Source organism: Vicugna pacos, chromosome 15 (genome assembly GCF_048564905.1).
Source record: "Vicugna pacos chromosome 15, VicPac4, whole genome shotgun sequence".
NCBI classification, from domain to species: Eukaryota; Metazoa; Chordata; class Mammalia; order Artiodactyla; family Camelidae; genus Vicugna; species Vicugna pacos.
Window position 1 is genome coordinate 58,933,867 of NC_133001.1, and position 14,685 is coordinate 58,948,551.

At 47.5% G+C, this 14,685-nt stretch overlaps 1 long non-coding RNA gene across 1 annotated transcript; it reads left to right on the top strand.

Annotated features, from left to right (window-relative positions):
• The first annotated feature begins 255 nt into the window (after positions 1 to 255).
• LOC140685950 (uncharacterized) lies at positions 256 to 4,485 on the top strand. Its single transcript, XR_012059419.1, has 2 exons — positions 256 to 1,078; positions 4,222 to 4,485. It is a non-coding gene; the product is annotated as an uncharacterized lncRNA (long non-coding RNA).
• Positions 4,486 to 14,685: the final 10,200 nt, after the last annotated feature.

Consider the following 14,685-nt stretch of genomic DNA (forward strand, 5'->3'; position numbering starts at 1 on the left):
TGTCTTGCAAAAAGGGCCGAAAAGACAAGAGTGAGTATGAACTGCGTGTTTTGCCAGGCTTCCGGGTGGAGTTAGCTCCTGAGCCTGGACGCTGCTCCCAGCGGCGCGTCTGGCGCACGAGAGCTCGCGGGGCCGCGGGCTCGCGCCTCGCCCCGCAGACCGCAGGCCGCGACGGGGCCCGACGCCCCCGGCCGCGCTCCACGGGTGCGGGCCGCGGGGCCTCCGGCTGGACACGTGTTGCCTGGGTCACTGAGAGACGCCCTCCTGACACAGCGAGCGCTTGTGGGCGGGAACTGACGCTGGTCCGCGAGCACACAACGCCGCGTGGTTTCCCACCTGTGTTTACTCGAGGGGACGCTCTGACCAAGCTTTGGAATTTGCGCAGAGATCGCCCCTTCCTGACACTCTCGGAACGGCCACCGCAGTAACTGCGCTCCGACTGCCGTCAGCAAGCGTGCGCCGGGCAGCGGCAGGGAGAGGGGAAGGGGTTTTTTTCTGGGGACCGGAACGGCGGAAGCTGAGAAAAGAAGCGTGTGGTCCACAAGCTAGACCCGGAGAGCAAGGTGGGCCGCCCGGTCCGGCGATAACCCGGGGCTGCCGCTTCCGGTGCTGCCGTTCGTCTCGGCACGCGACCCGACGCCCGCCGGAGCCGGAGCGCGTGACTGCGCGTCATTACTGCCCTCGTGGCTCGCACACGCCGCTCGGCTGGGCCGCGCGGAGGGTCTCGTAGGACGGCTGGCCGGGTCCCCGCCCCGCCCAGGGCCGCCTCCAGCGCCGCAGGAGACGCGGCTTCGCGGAGGACAGCGTGGAGGAGGAAGCCGTTTTCTCTTGGCCGCGGACCTTGCAGGGTCGCGTCTCTCACCCCATAACCAACGTGCAGGGAGCAAGCGCCGCCCGCGTGCCAGGAACTGTGCACCTGCTGCAGACGCGGAAGGGGATAGCCGTCTCTGCTCGGGCAGAGCTCTCTGTCCGTGCTGCACCGCGCTAAGCGCTGTAACGCGGCCGCGCACAGCCCGCGGCCGGGCCCTGAGGAGGGAGGGATTACTGCCCCCACGAGGAGCCACGAAGGTCTTCACAGGTAGGCGGCATCTGAGCTGGGCTTTGAAAGATGAATGGACTTTTCCATTGGGGGAAGGGAGGAAAGATGTCATAGGGGTTTGCATGTTGAAAGGCATGGTGCAGAAAGTCCTGGAATTTTCCAGGGACCGCAAGAAGTGCAATGCATCTGCTGGAGGATGTTTGCCTTGTGGGGAAGGGGCAGGGTGGCCGGAGAAGAATCTGAAATGCGGTGAAGTTTCGAAGGCCTGTTTTAGTCTCTGTACTTTATCTTATGCACAAACGGAGGCAACAGAAACTTAGCTAGTGGGTAAAAGGAATTGACATTTGGATATCTCAGCATTAAAAATGACAAGATCAAAAAAAAAAAAAGTCCACAAACGATAAATGCTGGAGAGGCTGTGGAGAAAAGGGAACCCTCCTACACTGCTGGTGGGAATGCAGTTTGGTGCAGCCACTGTGGAAAACAGTATGGAGGGTCCTCAAAAGACTAGGAATAGACTTACCGTGTGACCCAGGAATCCCGCTCCTGGGCACATATCCAGAGGGAACTCTAATTTGAAAAGATATGTGCACCCCAGTGTGCACAGCAGCACTACTGACAATAGCCAAGACATGGAAACAATCTAAATGTCCATCGACAACAGATGATGGTGGCCCTACAATTGCCCCTGTTTAAAAACGGTGATGTTGACTCATCACAGCAACCTTTAAAAACAAAGAAACACGTGTAACGAACTTTGGAATTATTTTCATTAAAAGCTGTTAAACATTTTTTAAATGCTGAAATTTTCATTACCTGAAATATGTTTGTATGTAAATAATCTTGCCAAATGATAATGAAAACATGGCTGAGCAGTGTGTTAATAAGCAGAATTCACGTGTGGAGGAATAGAAACAGCAAATATAACTTCTCTACTACTCGTTCAACTGAGTTGTCACCATTCAAAATTTTCTTTCATGGCTTCAGCTTGTAACACTGTTTTGATAATGGAATTCTGTTACAATTAATATAATCCAACATATTTCATTTGAGATTCATTTGGGCTTAGCCATTTATACAAATCCTATATTCTATTGAATTTCACATACTAAAACAGAAATTATGTCAAAATACATGCAAGAAATGATATAATGAAAATGAACCTCTCACATTAGAATGTAAATACTAATTGAATATTTTGGGCTGTTTCTTGACTTTTTTATATTAAAGCAACATAATGATATTTCTATAAATATACTACTACTACTACTACTACTACTATTATTATTATTATTATTATTATTATTATTATTAAAATTCCAGGAGTTGCTGGTCCCTTTAGTTGCTTCATTGCTATCATTCATATTAATTACCTATTTGCCATATACAGTTTTCAACATCCAGACTGTAAACTGGAAGTCTGGCAGCATATTAAGTCATTGGCTATCAGATCATTTAGCAAAAACTGCAGCACACAACGTCCTCTGTAAAAACGTAGTTAGAAGCACACGCTGTATGGTAGACGGACTGCTCTTTTATGGAATTTCAGATAAAATGCGCTGGCAAAGCTGTCGCCACCAAAAACTCAGATTCTAGGCAGATGTTAAAACGGGTCCAAACCAAAGCTTCCCTGGGGGCAGCTGATGTCTAGAGGCTGAGCAACTGTCCTCCGCAGGACAGGGATTGTGAAAGGGAGTCAAAATCTAGAATTAGATGTGGATAGAAATTGAACTACCCATTGTCCATAGACGATAAACACTGTTGCTCGCAGCTCAGACTTTTACTTTTGTTAAACGCCTCACCCACATGGTCATGTTAAGGCGTCACGTTCCTGCTGTAAATGTACACAGTAAGTGTTGGGGATGGGGTGTGAGCTTGGGTAGGGTCCTTCCAGGGGCTTCGATGAAAGCACTGTCACATACTGCAAATGTTACAAGTGATGTGATCTTTCCAAAAGTATTTTAACCTTCAGAAACCTCATTTTCTTCATCTGTGAATGGAGATCATAAAACCTACAGGACTATGCTGCCGTGAAAATTAAATACACAGCAAAGACTCTAGTTACCACGGAGGAGGTGACATTCGATGTTAACCCCTCAGCTCTTCCCCTTGACATGGAGACGTTGCTCAGGTCTTCAGTCCATTTCAGGGCACACAGCACTCTCAGAGCCCAGCTTGTCAGAGTGCCCTGTGTGCACGTCAAGCGTCAAGCAGTTACACACGGGAAGACACGGGAGAGGATTCCTAGGTGAACTTTTTCATAGAGTTGATTCTTTTGGATCCTTGGACTTCTGTCTTGCAATAGCTGCCTCTTCTTAGTTGCAATAAAATGCCTGTTCTTTGCCCAAATCCTAGAGTGCACCAAATGTGAAGCAAAGTACGCTTAGAAAGGCAGATGGAGCGTTTCGCAGGCCCTACCTGTGCGGCTCCTGAGTGGTCCTGTGGCAGTGCTGTTCCGGGTACCTGTGGTTTGCTCTGTCTCAAACAGGAACAGCCACGTGCTCCCAAAAGTCATAAAGCCGCAAACTTTGTGGCCTCAGGTTCGTGGATCCTGAAGTGCTAAGAAACACCGTGTGAGCCACAGAATATTTCAGGTAGGGTCAGACTTGATTTGCCCACATGACAGTCTGTTTACTTTCTGTAGGCAAACCAAGGATTACCCTGCCTTTAGGCACCTGGCTTCTACTCAAACAGCTGAGAGGGTGCGTTCTCAGAGGCCCTCCTGGGTCTGTTACCAACATCTTGCTTGACACATGGACCTTTGGACAGTGAACGTAGCAACCTCTCTCCTGCTTTACACTGTATACGTTTTATAGATGTGGTTAGTTAAGTATTGAAAAAGTGAAGCATGATTAATTCCCTGAGTAATCTATTGTACCTAATTTAGCATTTTTATTTTGCACGGGCATGATATTTTATGTATATAAGTGTTATACATGTATTTCATATTCGTTTCTTTCTCTTTCTGAATTGCAAGCCTTTCTCCACTTTTTGGTGGGAGTGTTACTTTCAGTTGCTGGGACCTAAGTGCCTAGCACTGTGCCTGGTGCAGGGAAGACATTTAATAAATCTATGATTAAGACGGAAGGAGGGAGATGTAAGAAAAGAGAAAAAAAGATGAAGACAAGACGGTAGGATGCATTAAACGTCACACATCTCTCTCTTTTTCTCTCCTGGTTTAGGCGTTTGAACACCACGGGGCCATTAGCATTTTGGTGCCAGGGGCCGTTTCTTGGTTTGGCCTGATCGTCAATAATCTTCACGTAAGCTGAGCAGCGCAGGACATCCAGGCGCCCGCGCAGGTGGTCACCATGCAGGTGGCCGCGTCTCCCCACCTCTGATGAGCTGAGTGGGTTATTCTGTCAGACTCTCAGTTTTCCACTGACTGAGGTTTTCACCCTCCACTCATTAATTAATAAAACATCGTTTCTACCATTTGCCTCGAATTGTACAGAGACTGTAATGACTCGTGTGCGTGGATTTGGGAAGCAACAAGCCTAGAACCAAAGGGTCTGTTTCCCCTCGTTGTGGGAGCGGGGGGGGGGGGGCACTGGGTAATAATTTTCTCTTTCTCCGTCTCCAAGTTGGGCATGTAGGGTTATTTCTTTGTTTTCGTACCTGTTTAAAGGTGCCTCTCTCGTGCAGGAGACACTCCTCTGGGCCTGGGTCCCTGGCCGCCCGAAGCTGGCACTCTGCCGAGGAGCAGTGGTGAGAGGCAACCAGAGGACGGGCGCCGCCAGAGTCCCACGGGAAGGGAGCGCTGCGGGAGAGCAGCGCGGGGTGGGGGTGGCCCCGCAGGGCCCGCGACTTCGTCACGGCAACCAGGGCATTGCCGGAGGAGGCGGCTTCTACGTGAGGGCCCGAAGAGGGTGAGGCGATAAATCCCGCGGGCCTGAGGGAAGGAGTGTCCAGTGGGGAACACCAGTCCCTTCTGTTTCATCGGATAAACTGCAGGGAGATGGGGGTCGCCAGAGACGGGAAACAGCTTAGCAAGGGGCGGGTGGAGAGGCCGTCCTGACGGGCCTCCCGCTGCAGCGAGGAGCTGCGCCTGAGCACCGAGGAGCTCCGAAGGGCGCGCCCGGGCATCCTCTGCGCGCAGGGAGGCGGTGCCGGGCCGTGTTAGGTGTCTGCTCCGGAACCCAGTGAGTGTCCAGGTGGTGGTGTCGTGACCCCCCGGACCACGACATCGGGATTTCCGGCAGACACAGACAACGTCAGGAATTCTGGCAGCCACGGAGACCCAGTTTAACGCTCTACGCACACGGTGCTCCCCTCACCTCTCGGACGCCCCAGCACGTGGTGCTCTGTACCAAAGCAGCCAGTCAAGTGCTCTAGGGGTTCAAGAAATGCCTGCTGGACAAAGGAAGAAATAGTCATTTAAAAATATTGTTCATAATTTTCAAAGACAAGACTGGAGTTTGCAGAGCGCCACAACGGGATAAACTATGTGTGTGTGTGTAACGCTGTCTGGTGGCTCTCGTATCAAACTGCAAGGCAGCTACGCACCCCCCCTTTATAGAGAAAGAAGTAAATACTAGACATTTTAAACTAGTACGTAGTGGAAGTGGTTGAGCCAGGCTTCCACTGAGGTCCTTCTGTGTGAAAAGTCTGATTCTATTTGTTTAGCCACACCCTTCTGAGTTCACAGACAAGCCCTCTTCTCTGTTCCTCTTGATTCTGACGTCTGTCTGACAGTGTTTTTGCAGGATTTATATTTCTAATTAATAGCCTCAGTTTTTTCAGCGTGGGAGCGGCTAACCAGCTCTCTCTGAACACAGAGCCCCGCTTGGCAGCACATCTATGATTTGTACACAGCACAGGATGCTTTACATAATAGACACCTGATCTCTTTATTGATTAATTTCGGCCCAGACTTAAGTCCATCCTTAGGAAGGGGAAGGTTCCTCAGGGGGCGTTCACCTTCCCTCCTTTGTGCTGGGATCCACCTTTTCAGAAATAGTCTAGTCATCCTTCCTGAGAGCCAGTAGACACAGGCCTGAAGGAGTCCCCCTTCCATTGTGTGAGAAGGGTGTGGAGTTAACCACGAGACCGTGGAGAAGGGACAGAAACTGACTGCACAGATTTCCAGCTTCCCTTTGACTAGGCCAGACTACATGAGGATTGCCTTCAAAACAGTGGTCTTAATATTATCATGAACATATTTAACAAAAGGGCGTGTTGGTAATGCCTCCTGTCAGAGCCGCTGAGGAAGCCATCAGAGCTGGGGGATGGGGGCGGAGTTGCAGAGCTAACGCCGAGGTGGGCCAGGGGCTGCCAGGGCGGCAGGAGGTACAGAGGTCAGAGACCACATCACATAAGAAGTTACAGGAAAATCCCAAGAGATTTTCGAGTCAAATTCTACTTTCCAAAATTCTCTGTCACCTTCTTAATAGCGTCATCACCATGAATGATACGAAATGAGAGAAGATGATGACTCATTAATGCTCAGGAAAAGTGGCCGGAAATGATCGTTTTAAAAGCAGAATAAAAGGGGCAATAAGCTAATGCATTACCTGGGGTCGTGGAGTGACCCGCTCGTCCGGGTAGGATTTCTGAATGCATAAATGTTAGTGATGCTTCCATTTTTCTCTGTAGCTTGCTGTGCAATACTAATTAAAAAAATAAGCTGCCATGAGTAACCAAAAAAACCCAGTGCATCACAGACAAGGGTATCCTCAAAGAGCATTTTAATGGTTCCAAGGGAACCATCCCAGTTCAAACCACTGGGATGCTCCTGGATGAGGACTGCCGAGCCACCCAATGGTGGACACCACTAAACAGGCCCCTGCGAAGCCCTGGGTGACCACCAAAAGCTGCAGAGGACCCCGTCACAGAGGGTGGGGGCGCCATTCTTGGTGCTGCAGGAGAACAGGATGAGAGAGGGGCTTTTTCAGAAGGGCCTCATGTGGGAAGTTGGGCAGCTTCCCAGAGTGCTTACCGGTCCATTCTCTTTGTTGATCTGCTCGAATGGATGACTCAGATTCTAACAGAGTGAAAAGCCACCTGTCTAAGCGTGGGAGAGCAGCCTGTCACCAACCAGCACAGCTAGAAGAACCAGGAGAGAAACCTGGAGGCGGCCTAGGACAAGGGCGGAGGGTGGGTGACGGCTTCACAGCCCGCGGTTGTAGACCTCAGTTCCGTAAACGTACTTCCAACCATGTGGAAGACGCATATGTGAACTCACAGCACGGCACGTGGACCCCGAATCCCAGTTCAGTCTGTGCCGACAGGACTGGGGTCCTCGGAGCATGCCAAGTGGGTCATTTCTCATTGGTGCCCCATAAGACCAGCTGGGGGGTCCAGTCTGAACAGCTGAAGAAACGGGTACTCCAGTGACAAACACCGTCTCCTTGACCGAACCCCGGCCAGCTCCCCTGAGCCCTCTGCTCCGTCGGGCCACTGATCCACTCCCACTGGCAGTACCTGGGACTATTTGGGCGTCAAGATACAACTGGTGTTAATGGATTATAACCCACTGGACAAAACAGGAAAATCCAAGTCCCTAGTGATACAAATAAGTAAGTGAGGGACTTACCGGTTTGTTGAGGAAAGGAGTGTTTGAAGCACCAGCCCACAAAACACCTGTTCATCACAAAGTGTGAAAGAGGGAGTTGAAAATGGAGATACTTGAGAGATGCCACCTGCACCGAGTGATCCAGGTTAACGTCATGAGCAGTGGGACAAACCAAAGCCACGTGCCACCGTTTAGGTTGCAGTTAGGGACGCGGCACCACGCCTGTTTCCCTGCCAGCATCCTCATCATGAGCGGACATCAGACAATTCCAAATCGAGGGCCACTCTACAAAATGAAAAAGCCGAAGTCCTTAAAAGTGCCAGGTTTCTGAAAGTCAGGGAAAGACTGAGGAGCAGATTCAGCCTGTAGGAAATGAGAGAGAGAGCGTGACTCAGTAGCGTGCAACCCTGAGACAGTTCCTTTTCTGTAAAGAACGTTGGTGACAATTGGAGGAGCTACTCTGACTTTGCAGATCTTCTGACTCATGACTGTGTCATGACATGTATGAAAATATACTTGTTTGTATGAAAAATGCACCAGCATATCCAGGAGTGACAACGCATCGTATCAACAACTTACCTTCAAATAATTTTTTGAGTCATGTGTACTTGTAATTTTGCTGTAAGCTTGAAAGTGATGCACAATTAGCAAAAAAATACACAGAAATAGAAAAATGTCTGCTCCGGGTGGACTGTGCCCAGTGTGGACTTTACCGCCCTTTTAATTGATCTAACTCAGACACATAATAAGTAATTACTAAAAATTCACCAAATTAATACATGAATTAGTGAAGAAAGGAAATATTAACTCATATGTCATAAACTTTAAGTTTACAAAATTAGCCTGCAAATATTTCTGACTGTTTTCTTTTTAAAAATCTTGTCAGCATTGGTAACTATTTACATAAGATTGAAATTAAATTTCCCCATCATGTTTATGAACTATTATGGTACATTCCTATATAAACGATATAATAAGCATAAATTCAGCTGCAGGCAACAAAAATCCAAGTCAATTGTTTAAACATACTGACTTACAGCCTCTCTCATAGTGAGAGATCCAGAGAAAGAGGGCTCTGGGTGTGGGTAAATCACTGGCACTTCTGTGTAGTCGGGGGGTCCAGGATTTCTGCTTTTCCATGACCCCTCTTCAGCACGCTGGCCCTTGTCCGCGGCTTGGTTCCCTGAAGGCTGCCGCGGCTCCGCACATCTCTTCATCTTCCGGCCAAGTGTGTGTTCACCAAAGGAAAGTCCCCTTCACAGGACTCTTTATAAGACTGAGAAAAACTTCTCTCAGAAGTGATCCCAGGAATTGTCACCTTATGTATCAGAATTATCATACGCTTTGACCTCAACCCAGCCTCGGCAAGGAGGAACCACCACACTTAGCTTAAAGCAACCAAACTTGGCAAAGACTGGTGGTGATGTCTTTCCCTGATCGCATGGCCATACCGAAGGTGGACACTGTCCAAAAGAGAAATTGAGAGCCCTCTACCAAAATAAGGGGATGGCAGCAAACCACTGGATTCGACAATCAAAAATTTTGCAACAGTGAGTAAAAGGGCAACGCTAAACAAGAGGGAAAATCATACACAAGGAGAACGAGCCAGCCTGAGCCGGCCCCGGGCAGTCCCCACCGCTGCCCTTTGCCACGACGGGCACCCTCTCTGCTGTGATTTCAGTAGACACCACGCACACGCACACGCACACGCACATGCACACGCACACACCCCTCACCTCTGTAGAAAAGCGGTATCTTTCCAGAGTAACCTACCCCGTCCTCTGTCCCCTGCTATCTCCCTCCCAATCTGACTGAACACATGATGACAGAAGGCTTCAGAAACAGAAGAACCTGGTTAGTGTCTGACAGCGGTTCATTTGCAAAGTTGCACGTGAAATATATTTATATTACTGAGAAATGTTTTCTGAAAGAGGAGGAAGGGAAAGTCCCAGCTGCGTGTCACATCAGGCACCCGGAGAACTGGGACTCTGAGTCTAGTGATAGTCATACTTTCTAAAAGTATTTTGCAAGCAATCAAGGGCTTTAGTTTTTATTAAGTTTATTAAGTTTACAAAGTTTTCTATTATTAATATATGTATCCATATATTTATAGTGTATCCCTTAAAGAGATCACCTAAGCATTTGCTTGTGTTAATCAGAGAAAGATAATTGGCAAATACAATAATTTTTAGATTAGAAATTTTATTCCAGTCCTATGAATAAGTGATTTTGTATGCATCTTTATATGCATTATCAACTGGTCTTTGTACAGTATGTACCTGTGCAACCCGCTAGAGTCAAGACATCATTTACTTTAACAAGCAGTGATTAGCCCCAGAAAACCATTCAAATTAACTGAATTAAAATTTGCTCATAAAAAAATAAAATAAATAAAAATAAAGTTTTCTCATTATCCTTTCTGTGGATTTTAGAAGTAGGTCGTTCTTTATTCAATTTGTAATACTTTAAGCTAGGTTTATGTTATCTCATAGCACAACCTGCTTCTATTCCTTGAATGGAATGTATCAAAACTGCGCATGGCTATATGCACAGGGTGTGAGAGAGCACCCGCTGGGAAGCGCGCAGTGTCTGTGCAGCCCTGGGTTACCTACAGAAGGCTTTCAGAAAGTGATCTGTCCTTTCAGCTTCAAAGCAGCCCTGTGAGCCAGTCATTTTTTGCCCCAATTAAAAATATTAAGCTCAGAGACTTCACGATGTGACTGAAGATTATTGATTATCGTGGTAAAGATTAACAGTTCAGGTCCTGAGTTCTTAAGCCTGCTGTACTATTTATAATTTAATGTGTATTATAGTACTATTATATTATTATTATTATAGCAATATAATATAATTAATATTTGTAAATTAACATATTATATTAAAATGCATGTCACATATTACCATGACACCATTATATATTATATATTGTACAGTACAGATATGTTATATAAAATATTACCTATACTACATATGGTACTATATGTAATACGTAAAGTATATAAAAGGTCAAGTAAGATTATAATGCAGTGAAAATCAGTATAAGAGTTCCTGCATATTTGTGTTAACATATGGCTGGTACAGCACTAGCTTACATGTAAAGTGTTTTAATTGAATATAGATATTAAACCAGCTATGCTCTCCAGTAGCATACAAAATATGAACTGGTATCGCAAATGAATCAATTCAGTTGGTAGTGCACATAAACCTGTTTCTGTCTAAGAGCGCACAACTTTGTATAGAAACGTATAAATTTGGGTCGAATGCAATATTTTCTCCACGGTCTCATCACACATCAGATACGTAGGTTCACCAAAGATGGCTAAAGGAACTTCAAAGATGCTTTCAATATGAAAGCATTGGAGGAAATAAATTGGATCCAACTGACTTTAACGACAGCCTTGTCAAACAGAACAGAATTCTAATATTTCTTTCTGCTATGTATTAGTGAGGAATCTGTCTGATCAGTAAAAAAATAAAACCCCACGGCTATTATATCAAAGCAATTAGAACCGCAGTGACAGGGGAAAGTAGAATCAGATGTCTTTTCTGAAAGTTATTAAGTGGCCAAAGTATGTTTCTATGAATCTCGTGCCTGGGTTTGTAAATTTATTAAAATAAATGTTTATTCTTACAATGAAGCTAGTCAAGTTTATTCGGGCTTGATACAATCATGATAAAGTCATATTACTTTCAAAGGAATGTGACAGTAAACATACAGAGCGGTGGCCACGTGACGTCACTAACGATGGTGAAAATTGTGAGGGTTGTGTACGAGCTCGTCTGCTGGGATGACCCACAGGCTTGGGGTCGCTCTCCTGTTACAAACTCCAGATGCAAACTGAGATTGGCTGGTGAGCTTGGCTGGTAGCACTGCACTGCGCAGATTTCACTAACGGACACACCACCAGAAATTCTAAACTTACCAGTCGTAAGTTGTAAGAAGGAAGGTCCCTTTTCTTCCAGATTGTCAAGTTTTGTGTGGACAAGTAGGAAGACTTGTGAGTGATGTGATAAATTCCAGGTCAAGCCATAATTTTTCCGTTGATTCCAGTTAAACATGTTCCCGGGTTGAGAACTGTCAGCTCCAGTCCGTGAAGCTGCAGGAACTGCACGAACCTCCACTGCGGAGACAATTCTGCACGAGCGGGATGTGTGGCACACACAGTCCTCCAAATGTGCTCCGCCACTTTCTAAAGGCGGCGGCAGAGGTCATGGAAAGATTCAGTCTCCTTGGCATACGTAGCACTGACACACTGAAGTCCACGCAGAACTAGCTCCTGTTTCATTTAAAGTGACCACCGTGCCTTCTTCGAGATCCACGTTCTACCCTTGGGCACCTGTCCATCCATCGGCTGCATCATGTCTGCTCTTACAGGCGTTCAGCTCGGCTCAGACACGTGCAGGGATGTTCGGGTGAAACAGCCCATCCCATCATCAGCCCCAAGGACCTCTCTATTGAGAGTCCGGATCATCACCTCCTAAAAACCAAAACCAAGCTACAAATTCCCTCATCAGTCCTTGTTGGGACCTAGGCACATTTCACCCAAGCAGCATTAAGCAACTCCAGTGCTGCCAATGAACTGTAGGGAATCTCCGTGGGCCACTCGGCTCTTACAGCGCCTTTGAAATTTTGCTTTACCCCAAGGCAAAGGGGGTGGGGTGAGGTGGGGGGAAACTTGCTTGAAGTAATTAAATGTTTTGCAACCAAACGACCTTAGGTGAATATGCTCCTACGGATATTAACCATAAAAATGTAAATCTATTTGTGCATATAAACTTATACACACACACACACACACACACGTGTATAATGGAGGTGTAATTTTTTATAAACTTGGAAATTTTTCAAATATTTCCAGTTATACCTGAGTGAGCAAACTTTTGATCCCCCAACTGAGCTTGTGATCTTCCTTGCATCACACGCTAGATTCTAAAATAGCATTTCCCTGAAACTTTTGTATAAAGAAATAATTCTCAACAAATGCTAGAGTACTAAATTGTACATGATGTTCCATGACCAAGAGTTTTCAAATTAATCTCTGTAGCAAAAAAAAAGTAATTTGCAGATGAATAAAAATATGTACATGAATCAGATATTTTGTTACATAATCTGTTAACAAAACTTCGGTCTGTTTGAAAAAGAAACACTCTTTGGTAATTAGTGGCTAACAGAATAGAAATCCCCACGTCTTTTGCACCATCCTTTGGAAGTATCAGCCATATCCTCCTTACTGCCTGACAGTGACCAGCTGATTCTTGGCAGCACAAGCATTCTAAGCTGTATTAAGGCTTTTATGCACCAGACGTCCCTGGTCCTCACATAATTGTTCTGCTGTGTATCTGCAGAGCATGAATAGTGAGTACCAGGGACGCGGCACCCAAACACAGGCATAAAGACTGCGTACCAAGTCGAGTACGGTGGAAATCCTCCAAAATTAAATAAGTTCTACAAAATCTCCCTCCCTCTCTCTCTGTCTCTCTCTTTAAAATGCATTCCGTATTCTCCCTACCCAGTACATTAATGTGTGTGGAATCACTTAGCCGTCAAACCATCATCAGCGCCCCATTTGGGTTAATGTTCACTGAGCACCTGTCTCTGTGCCAGACGGTAGCCCCGCATCTCTGTGCAGCAACTCACAACCGCCCCCAAGCAGCCACTTCCTTTCCCACGTAACGGGCCCTGCTCTGAAGTCTCGGAGAAATGAGGACATCGTCCTAAAGAAACACAAGATGGCTACTTAATTCTGACTGATTCTTCAAGGTCTGTTTCATGCCCAAAAAATCTGCATTCATTCCGTCCTGCTGCACTGCCTCCCAGTCTTCACCTGGGTCTTCGGAATAAGACGGCTGCTTATTTTGACGGTACAGCCACCGACCTTGAACAGAAGCGTCGCTCTCCCGGGGCTTCTGGGTCCCTGGGAGACGCTGTGTCCTGAAGCGTCTACTTGTAAAACACTCCGCTGTGAGGCGTGTTTGTGAGTGTGAATGTGTGCGTATCAACAGGGAGTGGGGGGGGGGCAGGAGGGAGGGGCGTTCTGGCACGGCCTCCGTGGGTCTTTGCTGTATGACGCTGCGTCTTTCCTCTGGTCCTCCCTGCTAAAGCCCCCACGCGCCGTGAGAAGGAAGAAGACACGTTTCGAAGGAACACGCGTTTTTGATCACAGTCAATATGTCCATCGTCATCGCCTCTGGTCTCCCGTCCATGAGAGGCCAAGAGAGTGGAGACACCGCCAAGGCAAGAGGTTCAGAGGGACCATGACGCAGGCGACCCTCGCGGTGCACACGCGTCCGGGGCTGGGCTCCCCAGCGCCGGCTTTGTGACCAGATCCTGGTCATTCTCCGCTTCAGCAACTGTTTCCTCACACTTGCCCAGAGTGATCTTTTAAACGCAAATCTGATCGTGTAAATTCACCACCTGCAGGTTAGCATCTAAACTCCTTAGCGTGTTGTACTCGACTGCTTGTGACCCTGCCTGTGCCCTCGGCCTCCAGGCCTGCTGCCCCGCGGCTGTCCTGGGCTCAGGGCTGCTGCTGGAACACACGTGCCCACGTGCCTCCGCCCCGGTGCCCGCCTCACCCTTATTATCCGTCCAGTAACGCATACCCATCCTTCGGGACTCGGCTGAGGAGTGAGCGGAGCCTGCCTCCCTGCTCTGAGCGCCACGTTCCGCGGGGGCTCAGTACTTGTGCTCAGTGCTCATTCAGAACATTTTTGGAAATGGAGTGTTGGTGCATTTAAGCCTGGGACAGGGTATAAACTCCTCAACCAAGTAATGCACAATTCTAGTTTTCTTAAAACGAATATAATTGCTACCCCCAATGTAAGCACCACCACCCACCATGGAGAGACTAAAGCAATTTGATCTTCCAACCTCACAGTTGTAAACAAATTGCTCCAAAGAGACTGGAGAATTCCCCAAGGACTTCTTTTCAGACGGTGTCCTTTCTACACTCTGGGTCCTTGCCTAAGATCTTCAGTCCCTCCCCAGCCAGAGGCTCCCCAGACCAGCTGTGCGCAGGCACTGCAGACGTCCCCCACGGCTCCGCGGAGACAGAAGCGGCCACTTCGCTCCTCGGCAGGGAACGGGGGCTTCTCTCTGCAGCCCTTCCCTCAACGAAGCCGCAGGCTTACC